Below are 15,316 nucleotides of genomic sequence, written 5' to 3'. Positions count from 1 at the left end.
CTTTGAAGAAATATTATTATAAGACAAAAACAACCCTCGATGAGAAATTGCAAAATGTCCCACCGGGTATGCTGAGGTACCAATGGGAAGATGCGGTTAGATTTTGGCATTCAAAGAAAGGCGAGGTATGACGTACTTCCAAACTCTTGTAATTATTTTGGTTTATAGCATTTACTGTTTACGTACTAAAAATTTCATAACGTAGGATCGTGAACAAGTTGGAAAAAGCAGTAGGCAGAAACAAAAATTCACTCACACAGCCGGGTCGAAAAGTTTTGCATGTGTAGCTGAGGCGGAGGTATTTTTAATCTTTTAATACTGTCAAATATGTATAACTTTCCATTAAATAATATTTTTACTACTATATTATAGGAACTGTCGTCCGGTCAAAAAGTTGGACGCATTCAACTTTTTGAAATTACACATAGGAAGAAAGATGGATCTCCTATGACTCCTGAAGCTGGTGAAATTATGGTACGTTTACTTAATACGATTTGACTTGTTTTAGTTATTTATAGTGTTTATTTTATAATGGTTTAATTCATTGCTTGTAATGCAACTATTGTTATGTTGCATTTGTTTTTTTAATATATATTGCGTTCCTAACTATGTGATTTATTTATTAGGAAAAACTAAAGGATAAAAAGGCAGAGTACGAAGCGATTGCTTCTAGTGATAGTTTTGTTCATCTTGAAGACATTGATAACCGGATTATTGCTGAAGTTTTAGGTCCTGAAAGGTATGGCCGGGTTCGATTTCAAGGATCTTTTGTTAGCCCAACCCAATATTTTGGATCCATTTCATGAAGAATACATGCCTTGAGTCAGGCTCAAGCTGAAGTTCAGAGGTTAAAAGACCAGATGGCTCAGATGCAAGCGACCACAGTTGAGGTTCAAAGGAAATATGAAGAACTCCAGCTACAACTTAAAGCCGAGGCGGCAGCGAGGGAAGTAGAGGCTGCAGCGAGAGAAGCAGAGGTTCAGAAGAAATATGAAGAACTCTAGCTACAACTTAAAACAGATGCGGCATCGAGAGCAGCAGAGTAGAGCAGAAAGTATGACGAACTCCAACAGCAGCTTAAGAATATGATGAAGATGTTTCAGCAGTCACAACTTCCGCCGTCATAGTGTATTGTATAAATATTTTTATCATTTTAACTTTTAACATTTTTGTAAAAATAATATGAATACTATTTTATTTATTGATATTAATATTATTTTATTCATTTAATTTGAAAAATTATATAAATTTATTGCTTTTGGCTGGTTTAGATTTGGTTTCTTTTGATTTGTTGTTACAAGAGGGCTAAAAAATAAAAAATTTTATTTTACAAAAATCCCAAAATTAGTGGCGTTTTTATAAAAGCGCCGCTAAAAGCTAAAGAGCATGACCATAGCGACGTTTGTGGAAAAAAACGCCGCTAAAGAACATTACTTGCAGCGGCGTTTGTGGAAAAGGCACCGCTAAAAGAACATGAGCTTTAGCGGCGTTTGTTGGTATGCGCTGCTAAAGGTCATGTTCTTTAGCGGCGTTTGTCGTAGAATCGCCGCTAAAGAACATTAGCGGCGTTTCTGAGAAAGCGCCGCTAAAGAACATGACCTTTAGCGGCGTTTTTTTGAAGCGCCGCTAAAGAACATGACCTTTAGCGGCGTTTATTTCTGTAAACGCTGCAAACGTTAGCGACGTTGTCGATAGCGGCATTTTTTGCGGCGCTTGGCGCTAAAAAGCGCCGCTAAAGGCCTAAATAAACGCCGCTAAAAACCTGTTTTGGTGTAGTGATACTGCCTGCACTTGCTATAGATGTAGCCTGAGATCTCAGATTAGAGTGTTGAATACTTCTGTCTCTCCCAGAATACCCCGTAGAGGAGGTAAACGATCAAAATTTTTCTTTAATTTTTTTGAGGCCGACTGATATGACTTTTCCGTAAATCTTTTACTTGAAGTTATGGCTTCCATCTCAGCCTGTCTTTTCTCTTTACTAAGCTCTTCGGCTTTGTATGCTCGGTCAACAAGTACAACAAATTCTTTTATTTCAAGAATTCTAACTAGCAATTTTATATCTTTATTCAGACCATCTTCAAACTGCTTACACATTGTGATTTCAGTCGAGATACACTCTCTAGAATACTTAGTCAGACAAATTCCTGTCCATACTCAGATACTGTCATATGCCCCTGTTTGAGCTCCAGAAATTCTTTTCATTTCTGATCAAGAAACCTCTAGCTGATATATTTCTTTCAGAATTCAGTTTGGAAAATTTCCCATGTAACTCTTTCTTTCGGTACAATAGAAATCAGTGTATTCCACCATTGGTAAGCTGAATCTTTCAACAGAGATACAACACATTTCAGACATTTGGCCGGTGTGCAAGATAGTTCATCCAGAACCCTGGTAGTATTTTCTAACCAAAATTCAGCCCTTTCAGGATCATCTTTACTTGTAGCTCTAAATTCTTCTGCCTCATATATACGAATTTTATCTACAGGAGGCTTACCGATTCTAATAAGTTCTTTACCTTGTAGCGTATCGAGAACCGATTGAGAAACAGGAGGGGTGGAGGTTGTTGCACAGTAGGATTTATTCTTATATATTTGGTAAACCATTCATTTATCATTTGGAAGAAGGCTTCTTTTGCCTCTCCTCCTCGGTCCTAAGATACGGGCCTTCTACTATTAGATGTTGCTCTTTGAATTGAAGCTTGAGCATTGCTCTCAAATTCTTCGGATTCAACTCGGTTGGATGATATTCCTATATGAAAAACATGTTTAAAATGGTCAGGAGATATCACGCTATTACAGGTTATATAATGGCATGTATAGCTAGACTCGTACATGCTACTTTAGTCCGAGAATCGGCTAAATCGTAGCTCTAATACTAATAAATGTAACACCCCTAACCCATACCCATCGCTAAAACAGGGTTACAGATTATTACCGAAATATACAAATCAAATACATACATTTTATATTATTTAACATTCACGTAAGAAATTATTCATAAAGTCCCTTATATGAGCTCTCAAGGCCCAAAACATACATTAGAAACAAGTCAGGATTAAACTGGGTACTCAGAAAATTTTTCGTAAAATCTCAAAATTTTTCCAAGGTGCAGAGGACACACGCCCGTGTGGCCAGGCTGTGTGGACATTCAAAATATGGCACACGGCCAGCCTGTGTCTTTACCTGTGTAACTTTCTAACTTAGGTCACACGGCCACGTTACACGCCCGTGTGAACATAATAATTTGCATTAAATAGGTGCAAGGGTCACATGACCAAGCCACACGCCAGTATGCCAGGCCGTGTGATCAATTCTAAGCATTCTGTTTTGAAATTTTAAAGATGCAGGGGACACACGGTCAAGTCATACGTCCATGTGCTAGGTCGTGTGTCGCACACGGTTGAGACACGCGCCCGTGTCACTGCCCGTGTGAACAAAATAATGCCATTTCCAAGCCTTATTTCTCACCCAACTTGTCTTCCACCTACATTAACACTTAAACACATTCCCAATCCAATATAAAACATTTGAATCAAACCAAAACCAAGTCTTATGCATATCATATCATCATATATATAACCAAGTATCCATGTTTAACAATTTGATCACTTACATATATATATATATATATTCATATTTGTACCAACTATACCAACTCAAGCCATGTTACAATTTGCCTATTAGTTAACCATCAATCAATTATACCAAAACACATATCAACCATGATAAGGCCATATACTTATATATATCAAAATGTATCAAACATAAACCATTCAAATGGCTAATCACAATAAAACATTTACATGCCATCAATGACCAAATTAACCTATACATGCCATTATACCAAAGTTGAATTAATAAATATATCGAAAAAGGGCAATTGATAGTGTGATCAGCTTTCAACCTTAACGAGCTTCCGGGTTACTATAAAACAGAGGAAATAACATAAAGTAAGCATTTAATGCTTAGTAAGTTCGTATTCATTTCCATTTAAAGTAAGCATACAAACATATTCCAAATCAACTTGGCCAATTGCCTAAACACATATCATTATCAAACATGTTAGATATGTAATTCACATGAATTTAAAAAAACATATATGAGCTCATCAATAATCGATATCCATATACTTATAGTTTTCACATCAAGTATTCATGAAACATGTACAAATTATATCCTTGTACTTCAAGTATATACTCGTAACAATTCATCTCAGATACATATTATTCCATGTCAGAACTTTGCCCGTTGAATCATTTAAAATATCGATGGATACACGGGTAGTACACACGAAGTGTACAAATCTATAATCCATCAATTCATATACAGGTATGACCATATGTGCATGTAATCAAGAAGCTCTTTCGAGCTATGTAACAAGAAGCTCATGTGAGCCATATAATGTGAAGCTCCGTAGAGCCTTTAACGGGAAGCTCATATGAGTCGTAAGAGCTATGATGTGTCCACAACACATACGGAATCACAACCTATCGGGATGCTCCGAAGAGCTATTAACGGAAAGCTCGCTAGAACTATATAATGGGAAGCTCATGAGAGCTAATAACGGGACACTCTTTCGAGCTGTGGTGTGTCCGCAACACATGTAGGATCATAACCAATCCGGGAACCTTGTATCCATCGAATTTCATTTATTCAAACGAGACTTAATATTTATCGATCATCGTTGAATATGTGATTAATTTCATATACTTGGAAATAATACAAACACATACATGTAATTCAACTAACACATATAAGTTCTCAATTTAGTTACATGAACTTACCTCAACAAGTGTTCGTGTACACAAAATCTACTAATCCGACACTTTTTCTTTTCCTCGATCTAACTCGTATTTGGTTTATCCAGATCTATAAGAATGAATTTAACATTAAATTACTACAATTCATACTCAATTCAATCTAATTCAAATCTTAGACAAAATAACCATTTTACCCCTATACTTTTAAATAATTCTAATTTTATCCCTAGGCTCGGAAAATGAAATTCATGCAATTTAATCCTTATTCCAAGCCTAGTTGATTCTTACATATAACAATAGCAGTCCATTATTTCATAAAATTTAGAATTTTTTCATAAATTTTACATCTTTTCATTTAGTCCCAAAATCATGATTTCATCAAAATTTCCTTGACAAAAGTTATTTATATATCAACAAACTTTCATTTTCTACCATAAAACTTCATAATTCATACATACTCATCCATGGAAAAACTTTAATAATTCGATAACTTTGCAAATTAATCCCCGAGATAGGTAGATTAAGCTATTACGATCTCAGAAATATAAAAATTACTAAAAACGGGACAAGAAAACATACCTAATTGAGCCAAATAAGCTTGCTCAAAACCCAAGTTCCATAGCTAGGGTTTCCATATATTTTGATTTGGGAAAGATGGTGAAATAAGATGATATTAGATTTTTATCATCTTTTATTATTTCTCTTTACAATTTAGTCATTTTCTTTATTTAATTTTCTTTTGCATTTTATGCAATTTGGTCCTTTCATCAATTAAACATGTAATCGGTAAAATTTTCTGAACGAAATTTTTATACGATATTCCTATCATAAGGTAGACCATAAAATAATATTAAAATAAATTTTCTTTCAGACTCGGATTGTTTCTCCCTGAAATTATACGATCATGTTTCTTTTTGTTTTATACTTCTTTTTACTAGTTTTGTTGGTTTTGAGACTTTCAGTGCTCAATTGATTTGAAGTTTATTATGTTTAATTGATTTATTCTCAAATGTTTGTGCAGGTTTATTTAGAAACTCCCAACGGTGACAAATTGTTTAACAAAATGGTGGTGTTGGGTCACTATATTTTCTTTTTTCTGTAATAGCAACTAGAGGGGAAGAGAGAAAGAGAGAAGGAGAAGAAAGAAGATGGAAAAAAATGAATTTTTTTTATAGATGACGTCATTTGTGCTTATATGGCATGCCACATAGGCTAGTTTGTTGTCCTGCCATTTGATTGACGGTAAACTCACATTTCCCGTTAAAATTAAGCTAGTTTCTGGAAAAATCATAACATTGAGGGTGTCAATAAAAAAGGTTAAGGGCTAAAATCCAAAAACCCATAAACGTTGATGGTAATTTCAACAATTATTCCTAAAAGTTTTTGAGAAAAAGTAAAAGGAAAAAAGTTTTGGTGGTTTAGGGGGAAGTAAAAGGGTTTGAAGGGGGCTGGGTGGGAGGGAAGTAAAAGGTTTGGTATTTGGTTTATTCGAATTATTCGAGTTATTCGAATTCGAAAAATTAACTTGATTCGAACTCAAAATTTGAAAAAAAAAATTTGAGTTGATTCGATTAACTCGATTAATTCTATTTGAATAATTCAAAATTCAAACTTTTTTTTTGATTTTTTCGAGTCAAATCAAATTTCGCTCACCCCTAAGTCAAACCCTCTAATTTTAATGTTTAGTGAATGGAGGTTTGCAAGAGTTTGTCGAGCTAAAACCTCCAAAACAAAAAAACGTTGGGATTGACAACTTTTTCACAGTTGATTAAAAATGACATATGTGACCATACTTTCTCTAAAATTACTTCCTTTGGCACATGCTTGCTAAAAAATTACTCCATTTGCCACATGTATTTATTTCTTGAATATTTATGTACTATTAATTTATTTTCAATTTACTAGTGTAAAATGATTTCTTATGCAACTTTATATTAATTGAAATATGCTACTTAACAAATTTATTCAGAGTGTGACATAATTATCACTAAGAATATAGTTTACAATTATATTGATACACTATTAAAATTTATCAATTCCACAAGGTTAATATTTGCAAATAAGGAATTTAAAAAATTATTTAAATTTTAGAAATACTCACTAATTAATTTCCATGTTTTAATGCCTTAGTACTAATAATTTCACCAAGAAAGACTAAAGTATTATAAATAAATAAATAAACAATAAAATGTATCATGCCATTATTTGTCATTTTACACATAGCACTTTCAGTTAAGTTTTACCAAACATTTTAAATAAACATTAATAGAATTAGTTGGTTAAACCAAATGCCAAGCGAATCCAAGTATTAGATGAATCTTATTATAATATACAATTACAAAAAAACATTATATGTATTATTTATAATTAATAATCTATATCATTATATCAAGTTAGTAAAATAATATATATTATAAACATTATTAATATTAAAACTTATATGTATATAATAATGCTACTATTTATGCATGTAATTGAGTTTGTATCACGAATCAACTCCGTCAAGAAAATATCAAAAATTAAATTTTAAACCATTAATAAATATTATATAAAAGGAGTTTTTTTTTATACCTTTATATAAATTTTATAAAATAAATTTAAACTTAACAAAATATATAAACAATGGAATTGGAACCTAAGCCATCAAATATCTTAAGTTTTTAATTTTCCTATTTCAACTAAAGTTGCAGTGATGTTTTATATGAATTTTTATTTAAAATATGCCTTTCGCTCACATTAAAATTAATGTATATATATTATTTATAAAAAAATTATTGAATTAGTGTTATTGAGGTCTCAATTTAATTAGAAAAATTATTTTAATGTTCGTTAATATTTAAAATAATTTATATGTTTGTACCTATTACAATTTCTATGTTTTTTTTCCTAAATCTAGTTGTTCCTTCCCTCATACCCAATACTTACGATTTTTTTGTCACTTTTCCTTTGGTTGATGTAATGGACCACAAGACGGATATTGTTGATCAAGATAATAATAAGTGAGGTGCCAAATGAGATTTTGATTTCAATTTCGATTCTGTCTCGCATGACAATGAAAGAAGCAGCAAAAACTAGTGTAATTTCATGTCGATGGCAAAAGCTTCCGTGTTTGCACTTTGATGGTTCACAGGCATTGCTTAAGCTTTGGGAGAAGGTATATGAGTATTGGGTTTGCAAGTTGAAGAAAATTTTAGATTTAGAAATTGCTAGGTACGTGAATATTATACTGAAATCTTGTCATTTATTTGGAGCTGCTATAGATGAATTCATAGTTCGCTTTGATATTCGTGAAAGTTATAAACGCGACATTAATGAATAGATCCAAGTTTGAATTTTCTGTTTTAAAATAGAGCATTGTTACCCTTTGAGCTTACAGACTCTATGTTTGCCTAGTTCTAGTTCTCTCACATCTCTTATATTGAAACAAGTAAATGTAAGTGGTGAAGTTCTTGCCAACTTTATATCCAATAGTCCATTTCTTGAATGCCTATGTGCGGGAGGTTCAAGGTCTCTCGTTCATATGAGACTCGTTGGTCCACCACTCTATTTGAAACACCTGGAGATAATTAGATGTGACCGTATGGAAAGTTTGGAAATTGATGCTGCCAACCTTTTATCACTCAAATATTCCATCTATGAATGTTCCAAACCTTGCTAATATGTTTGAAATATTTTATTCGTAAAATTCTTGGGATGTCAATAGTTTTCTCTCAGATCCAAAAGCTCGCACTCAATATTATATCGTTTGCTGAATATTGGTTTATTTGCGTTTGCAATATATCTTTCTGCTAGCCAATTAACAAGATTTATTGTGTTTTTATTACTCACGTTGTTTGGTAATTTAGAAATGGATGAAGAAGTATGAATACCCCATATTGAGTCGCCTTGAGCAATTGGAGCTCTCTCTTTTTGCAGATGATGATGAAAGCCTTCTTATCCTCTCATCGTCGATAAATGCTTGCTCGGTATCGTACATGTTGTCATTGGAGGTTTGTATACTAATTACCTAGAATTACCTAGAAAACTGGAACATTTCCCACTAACGTCTTGATACTAATTAATTGGCATAAAATGGATTCCTTACAACTATCACTATGTACATTTTTTGTTTGCAACTAGTTATCCTACACGTTAGTTTCACGTTAACTGAAAATATCTTGCACAGATTCAATGAGACAAACTATCGAACAACTAACGTGCAAGATAACCAAATAAACTTTTTGACTAACTGAAACCACAACATCCATCACCAGAAGAGATCAATAGCAGTTTTTAAATCTCACAAGACACATTCTACTGTTAAAGAACGTTTTCTCGAGAGAGAAGAGAGTCTCAGAAGAAGAAGAAGAAGAAGAAGTTGAGAGATAGGAGCTAGAAAGTAGAGAATCTGAAATTCAATCTCAATATTCATGCCTTTCCCTCCATTCTGTTACAAAAGATATAATGGAAGAAAATTACCGTCTTTTGTCAACCCCATACTAAACGCACCCGTATTGACTAACCGATACGCACCGTATCATTAAAACAATTAATAAGAACACAACAGCTAACTAATTATTCGTAATCAGCATAGCAGAAATATAAACCATAGCAATTGCCCGCCCTGGAAGAAATCCTTGTCCTCAAGGATCAAATGTAGGATATCGACGTTGTAACTCCGATAACTTTTCCCATGAAGCATCCTCAGGAAAAGTGTCTGCCCATTCAACCAATACCTCAACTGCAGCCTGATTACCCTGTCTGACCAACCTTCTGTCCAACACTCGAACTGGTGACTTAAGGAGAGCACCATCTGATGCCACTGGTGGTAATGTGGGAGTACTAACAGCTGAACCAACATGTTTTTTTAACTGTGAAACATGAAAGGTGTGATGAATTCGGGCTGATGAAGGTAATGACAATTTGTAAGCCACTTGACCGATTCGAGCTTCTACAGGAAAGGGACCAAAATAACGAGGTGATAATTTTTGATTTTTGAATTTGTGCAAAGAGTGCTGTCGGTATGGCTGTAACTTCAGATAAACTAAGTCCCCTACCTTGAACTCTCGTTCCGTTCTTCTTTTATCAGCCATTTGCTTCATTCTATCTTGCGCACAGGCAAGATGAAACTTGAGGACTCTGCGTATAATCTCCCTTTGTTGTAGAGTGCGATCTACTGAGGCCACTCGTGATGCACCAAACAAGTAGGGTAAATGGATGGGTGGAGTCTGTCCATAGAGTGCCTCGTAAGGGGTTGTCTGAATGGCTGAATGATATGTCGTGTTATACCACCACTCAGCTAGAGGTAACCACGATAGCCATGCTGAAGGTTTTTCTCCAACCATACATCGCAAATATCCTTCCAAGCATTTGTTTAACACCTCTGTCTGCCTATCGGTTTGCGGGTGATATGCCGTTGATCTCTTTAACTTGGTCCCCATTTGTTTGAATAGCTCCTGCCAAAACTGACTTAAAAAAAATTTTGTCCCTATCCGATACAATAGATTCCGGAATCCCATGAAGCTTGTATATGTGTAGAAAGTACTCCTACGCTACGGTTAGAGCTGTGAAAGGATGAGACAGTGCCAGGAAATGACCATATTTGGTCAATCGGTCGATCATTACAAGGATGGTTGATTTCCCTTGCGAAATCGGCAACCCCTCAATAAAGTCCATGCTAATATCTGACCAAGCTCGTTCAGGAATGGGCAATGGTTGCAAGAGACTCGGAGAAGCTGTATTGTCTGCCTTACACCTTTGACAAGTCACACACTCACGAACCCAAGCATGAACATCCTTGGAAAGTCCCTTCCAATACAATATAGCTGATATTCTCTGGTGAGTTGCCTGTATTCCAGAATGGCCTCCTAAGGGCGTATCATGAAAAATATTAAAAATCTGTCTTCGCAATTCTACATCTTTGCCCACCACCACTTTGTTCTTCCTACGCAGAAAAGTGTCATGCCACGAATATTTGGGATGTGACTGAGGTTGAGCATGTACTTGTTCACAAAGTCCAGCAAGTTTTTGATCAGTCTCAAATAAACTTAAAATGTGTTCCCAGACCGTGGACCAGTTGGCTTCCTGACTACCATCACACTGAAACAACTGATGATCACCTGCTGAAGGCTTTCTAGATAAGGCATCTACCACTGCATTTTGGGATCCCTTCCGATACACAATCGTGTAATCATATCCAAGCATTTTAGCTACCCACTTCTGTTGATATGGTGTAATAGCTTGTTGCTCCGACAGAAATTTCAAACTCTGATGGTCGGTTTTGATGACAAAATGCCTGCCGACAAGGTAAGAGTGCCACTTTTTCACTGCCAAAAGTACTGCCATCATCTCTTTATCGCAAATGGACATAGCTTGGTATTTAATTCCCAAAGCTTTACTAAAGAAAGCTATTGGTTTCCCCTTCTGTTGAAGAACGGCTCCCACTCTGTGTCCACTGGCATCCGTTTCAACACAGAACTGCTCTTGAAAGTTTGGCAAGGTTAGGACTGGAGCTTGACAAACTGCTGATTTAAGTTGTTCGAAGTCTTGTTGTTCTTGTTCGGTCCATTGCCATAATACACCTTGTCTCAGCAATGCAGTGAGGGTTTTTGCTATTAACCCATAGCCTCGTATAAATCTCCTGTAGTAACCCGATAGTCCCAAAAATCCTCGCAATTCTTTGACTGATCGAGGAGTAGGCCAATCTAAAACACTCACCACTTTTGACCGATCCATACTAACTGTTCCTTGGCATATGATATGGCCTAAATATTCCATATGTGTAGCGCCAAAACTGCACTTAGACTTCTTGGTAAACAACTGATTGTCCCGAAGTACTTGTAAAACCTCGCGTAGGTGACTCAAGTGCTCGGACCACCCTTGCGAATACACAAGGATGTCGTCAAAGAATACCAGCACTGACTTCCTTAGCATGGACCTGAAAACAGAATTCATCAAAAATTGAAAACTCGAGGGTGCGTTGGTCAAGCCAAAAGGCATGACCAAAAATTCATAGTGACCCTCGTGCGTCCTGAATGCCGTTTTGAAAATATCCTGCTCACTCATTCGAATCTGGTGATAACCAGATCGCAAGTCCAGCTTAGAAAAAAATTGCGCTTGTCCCAATTCATCCAACAATTCTTCAATGATAGGAATGGGAAATCGATCTTTGATTGTCAGCTGGTTCAATTGTCTGTAGTCTACACAAAGCCGCCAACTTCCGTCTTTTTTCTTGACCATGACTACTGGAGAAGCAAAAGGACTATTGCTATCGCTAATAATTCCCGCATGTAACATCTCCTGAACGAGTCTATCAATTTCAGCCTTCTGTACTGTTGGGTATCTATACGGCTTCACTTTAACCACTTGAAATTCATCCTTCAAGGGTATCTTATGGTCTTGTAACAGAGGGGGTGGAAGTTGCATAGATAACTGAAACACATCCTCAAAGTCCCCAAGGAGTTTTTGCAACTCGGAAGATGATGAATCTGAATGCAACGTAAGAACAGTTTGGTCACCAGAAGTCAATATCATTGGGTAAGGACCATTACCTGTCAAACTCATGCATTTGGAAAACCTGCCATTTGACACAATCTGCATCGCCCCAGGTACAGTACCTCTTAACTTGCATTCTTTTTTTCCACACTGGAACTGCATGGTTAACGTACCAAAATCCCATATAATTGGTCCAGGGAGAGTAACCATTAGACCCCAAGTACTAAGTCAAACCTCTTGACCGACAGCACTAAAAAATCAGTAGTGAACCTATATCCTTGTGCGTCCCACTTCACAGCCCGACATAAACCTTAGGTAGTCAGTCTAACACCATTTGCCACCATCACCTATAAACTCGGTACAGGTTCAATGGTTAACTTCAACCTCTTGGCTACCTTAAAGTCGATGAAATTGTGTGTGCTGCCCGAGTCAACTAAGGCTACAACCTCCACTTGATCGATAATTGCCGAAAATCTCATGATGTTGTGACTTTGTGAGCCATGCAGTGCATGCAATGATAACACTGGAGAATTTCCCGATCCAAACTCTGTGGCTTCTAATTGTTCAGAACAGTCCTGAAAGTCTTCCTGACTGGAACTCCTTATTTCAACATGACTGTCCTCCAATGGTTCCACCACTAATTGATACACCTGGGATTTGGAACACTTGTGACCTGGAATATACTTAAGGCCACACCAAAAACATAGACCCTTCTTCCTCCTATCTTCTAATTCAGCCTGCGATAATGACTTTGAAGGAGTTTTAGGACTGAATTTCCCAATTATTAACTCATTTGTTGAACCCAAGTTGCTATTTCCTTTAACATGTTTAACCCCAGGAAATAAAGGTCTTCCCAGATTGGATCCCATAGTCGATATTTCCCGCTTAACTGTGCCAAACACAATGTTTTCCACTTGCCTAGCTAAGTTGAAAGCCTCCATCAATGACCGAGGTTTGAATAATCTGAGATATTGACCAATCTCAGGTTTGAGATTACTAATCAATATACTCAATGCATATGTTTCAGGCAAGTTTAGCTGGTTCAACAAGCTTAAAAACCCATCGTGATACTGATCAACAGTACCAGTCTGTTTGATGGTCACCAACTCAGCCATAGGATCAAGAAAAGAATCGGACCCAAATCGCTCGCTCAATCCCCTAGCATAAATTTCCCACGACAATTGATGTAAACCACCATGCTTTCGAGCAAAGAAATGATGCCAATTAAGAGCTTTACCTTCAAGATGTAGCATCACTAGACGCACTTTAGCATGGTCCCTAATCCCTTCAGCTTCAAAATATTGCTCCAGTTTAGACCACCAGCCTCGGAAATTTTCACCATCGAATAACGGACATGTCATTCTATAATTGGAACGATCCGCCTCTGTTGACAATCCACGTGGCAAGATGTTGGAATGACCCAGATCTGCCATTGGAGATACTACCAAATGTTCCTGAGGAGAAAACCCTGGTGGAGAACCCAAAATTCCCTTTCCCTTGCTACTACTGGTAGATCCCACTGCTACCGGAGGACCCTGACCAAAATACTGCTCAAACAGGGAATGCAACTCAGAACGAAGTTCGGTACGTACCTCTGACTTGATATCATCCTGTAAACCCTTCAATCTGACATCCATTCGTGCCTCTAGTTGAGAAACCTCCGACTGTATGTGAGAAAGTTCACCTTGGATCTGACTCAGTTCCTTTTGCATCCTTGTAGTTATTCCGTCGCCGGTCATGAGAATCGTTGAAGCTCTGATACCTTTGTTAAAGAACGTTTTCTCGAGAGAGAAGAGAGTCTCAGAAGAAGAAGAAGAAGTTGAGAGATAGGAGCTAGAAAGTAGAGAATCTGAAATTCAATCTCAATATTCATGCCTTTCCCCCCATTCTGTTACAAAAGATATAATGGAAGAAAATAATCGTCTTTTGTCAACCCCATACTAAACGCACCCGTATTGACTAACCGATACGCACCATATCATTAAAACAATTAATAAGAACACAACAGCTAACTAATTATTCGTAATCAGCATAGCAGAAATATAAACCATAGCATCTACAGTTTGATCACTAGTAGGAAATCAAATAGTAAAAAAAAGAAAAATTGAAATAGAGCAATAATATCATAGATCAAAGCTCAAACCAAAATCTTATCAAGAAAATAAAAAAATAGATCTAAAGAAATCAATATTCAAGAAAATTGCAAGAGTCCATGCATAACAGATTTAACCGATGGGTAACAACTTCAACAGCTTAACGGTACAATTAATAGAAGCAACAAACAAATAACCAATTTAATCGATTTCTACCTCTAATATTCATCTTTTTTTCTACCTCCCTGCTTTGTTGAATATTCAATTTGTCTAACATGTTTCGTAAAACAGATTGAGATTTGGAGTCTGTGGACCGATATAAATTAAACTTTGGAGTGGATCCAGCTTTGAGACTGTTAGAGATTTAGATTTGATAAAGGAAAATGAATTCAAATAACCAAACAGATCAAAAACACAAATCAAAAGTTTTATCTATTATTATCTTTAATATGGACTCATATTTCCCAGATTTTGACTTAAAGTTTTATATTTATCATTTATCCATCTATATCATTTACTGTTTACTTAGAAAATCTTGTTGGATCATCCTCCTATCACTACCGAATGCAAACTTGCCTTCACCGCCTTAGCAAAGATTTGCTTCCCATTTGGAGTCATTTTGAATATTTACAACCTATTGTGCCAGTCGAGGCCGTGAATCGATTTCACCTCCTTCCATTCAACTTCAAACTTCACACTTATCACAATTTTTTCCCATTAAGCGGGACCGTTTAGTGGCTAATGTAACACTCCGCATCCAATTCGACCGTCGGGTCTAAGTTACGACATATCACATTCGTTGTCGAAGCAAATACATCAATTAAATACACAATGTAACCATTTAAACATGCAAATAAATATATTACACGATCATAGTATGATATATAATAATTTTCGGGTCTTATATGAGCTTATGAAAACTCTTTTGCTAACCCGAGGTCAAATTAGGACTAAATTATAAAATTTGAAAAATATTGAATTTACGTATCGA

At 36.0% G+C, this 15,316-nt stretch overlaps 1 long non-coding RNA gene across 1 annotated transcript; it reads left to right on the top strand.

The window, feature by feature from the left end:
* The first annotated feature begins 203 nt into the window (after positions 1 to 203).
* Positions 204 to 475, top strand: LOC128041841 (uncharacterized). Its single transcript, XR_008196748.1, has 2 exons — positions 204 to 298; positions 373 to 475. It is a non-coding gene; the product is annotated as an uncharacterized LOC128041841 (long non-coding RNA).
* The last annotated feature ends 14,841 nt before the right edge of the window (positions 476 to 15,316 follow it).

The sequence above is a fragment of the Gossypium raimondii genome, chromosome 6 (genome assembly GCF_025698545.1).
Source record: "Gossypium raimondii isolate GPD5lz chromosome 6, ASM2569854v1, whole genome shotgun sequence".
Taxonomy (NCBI): Eukaryota; Viridiplantae; Streptophyta; class Magnoliopsida; order Malvales; family Malvaceae; genus Gossypium; species Gossypium raimondii.
This window is presented reverse-complemented; position numbering and strand designations above follow the sequence as displayed.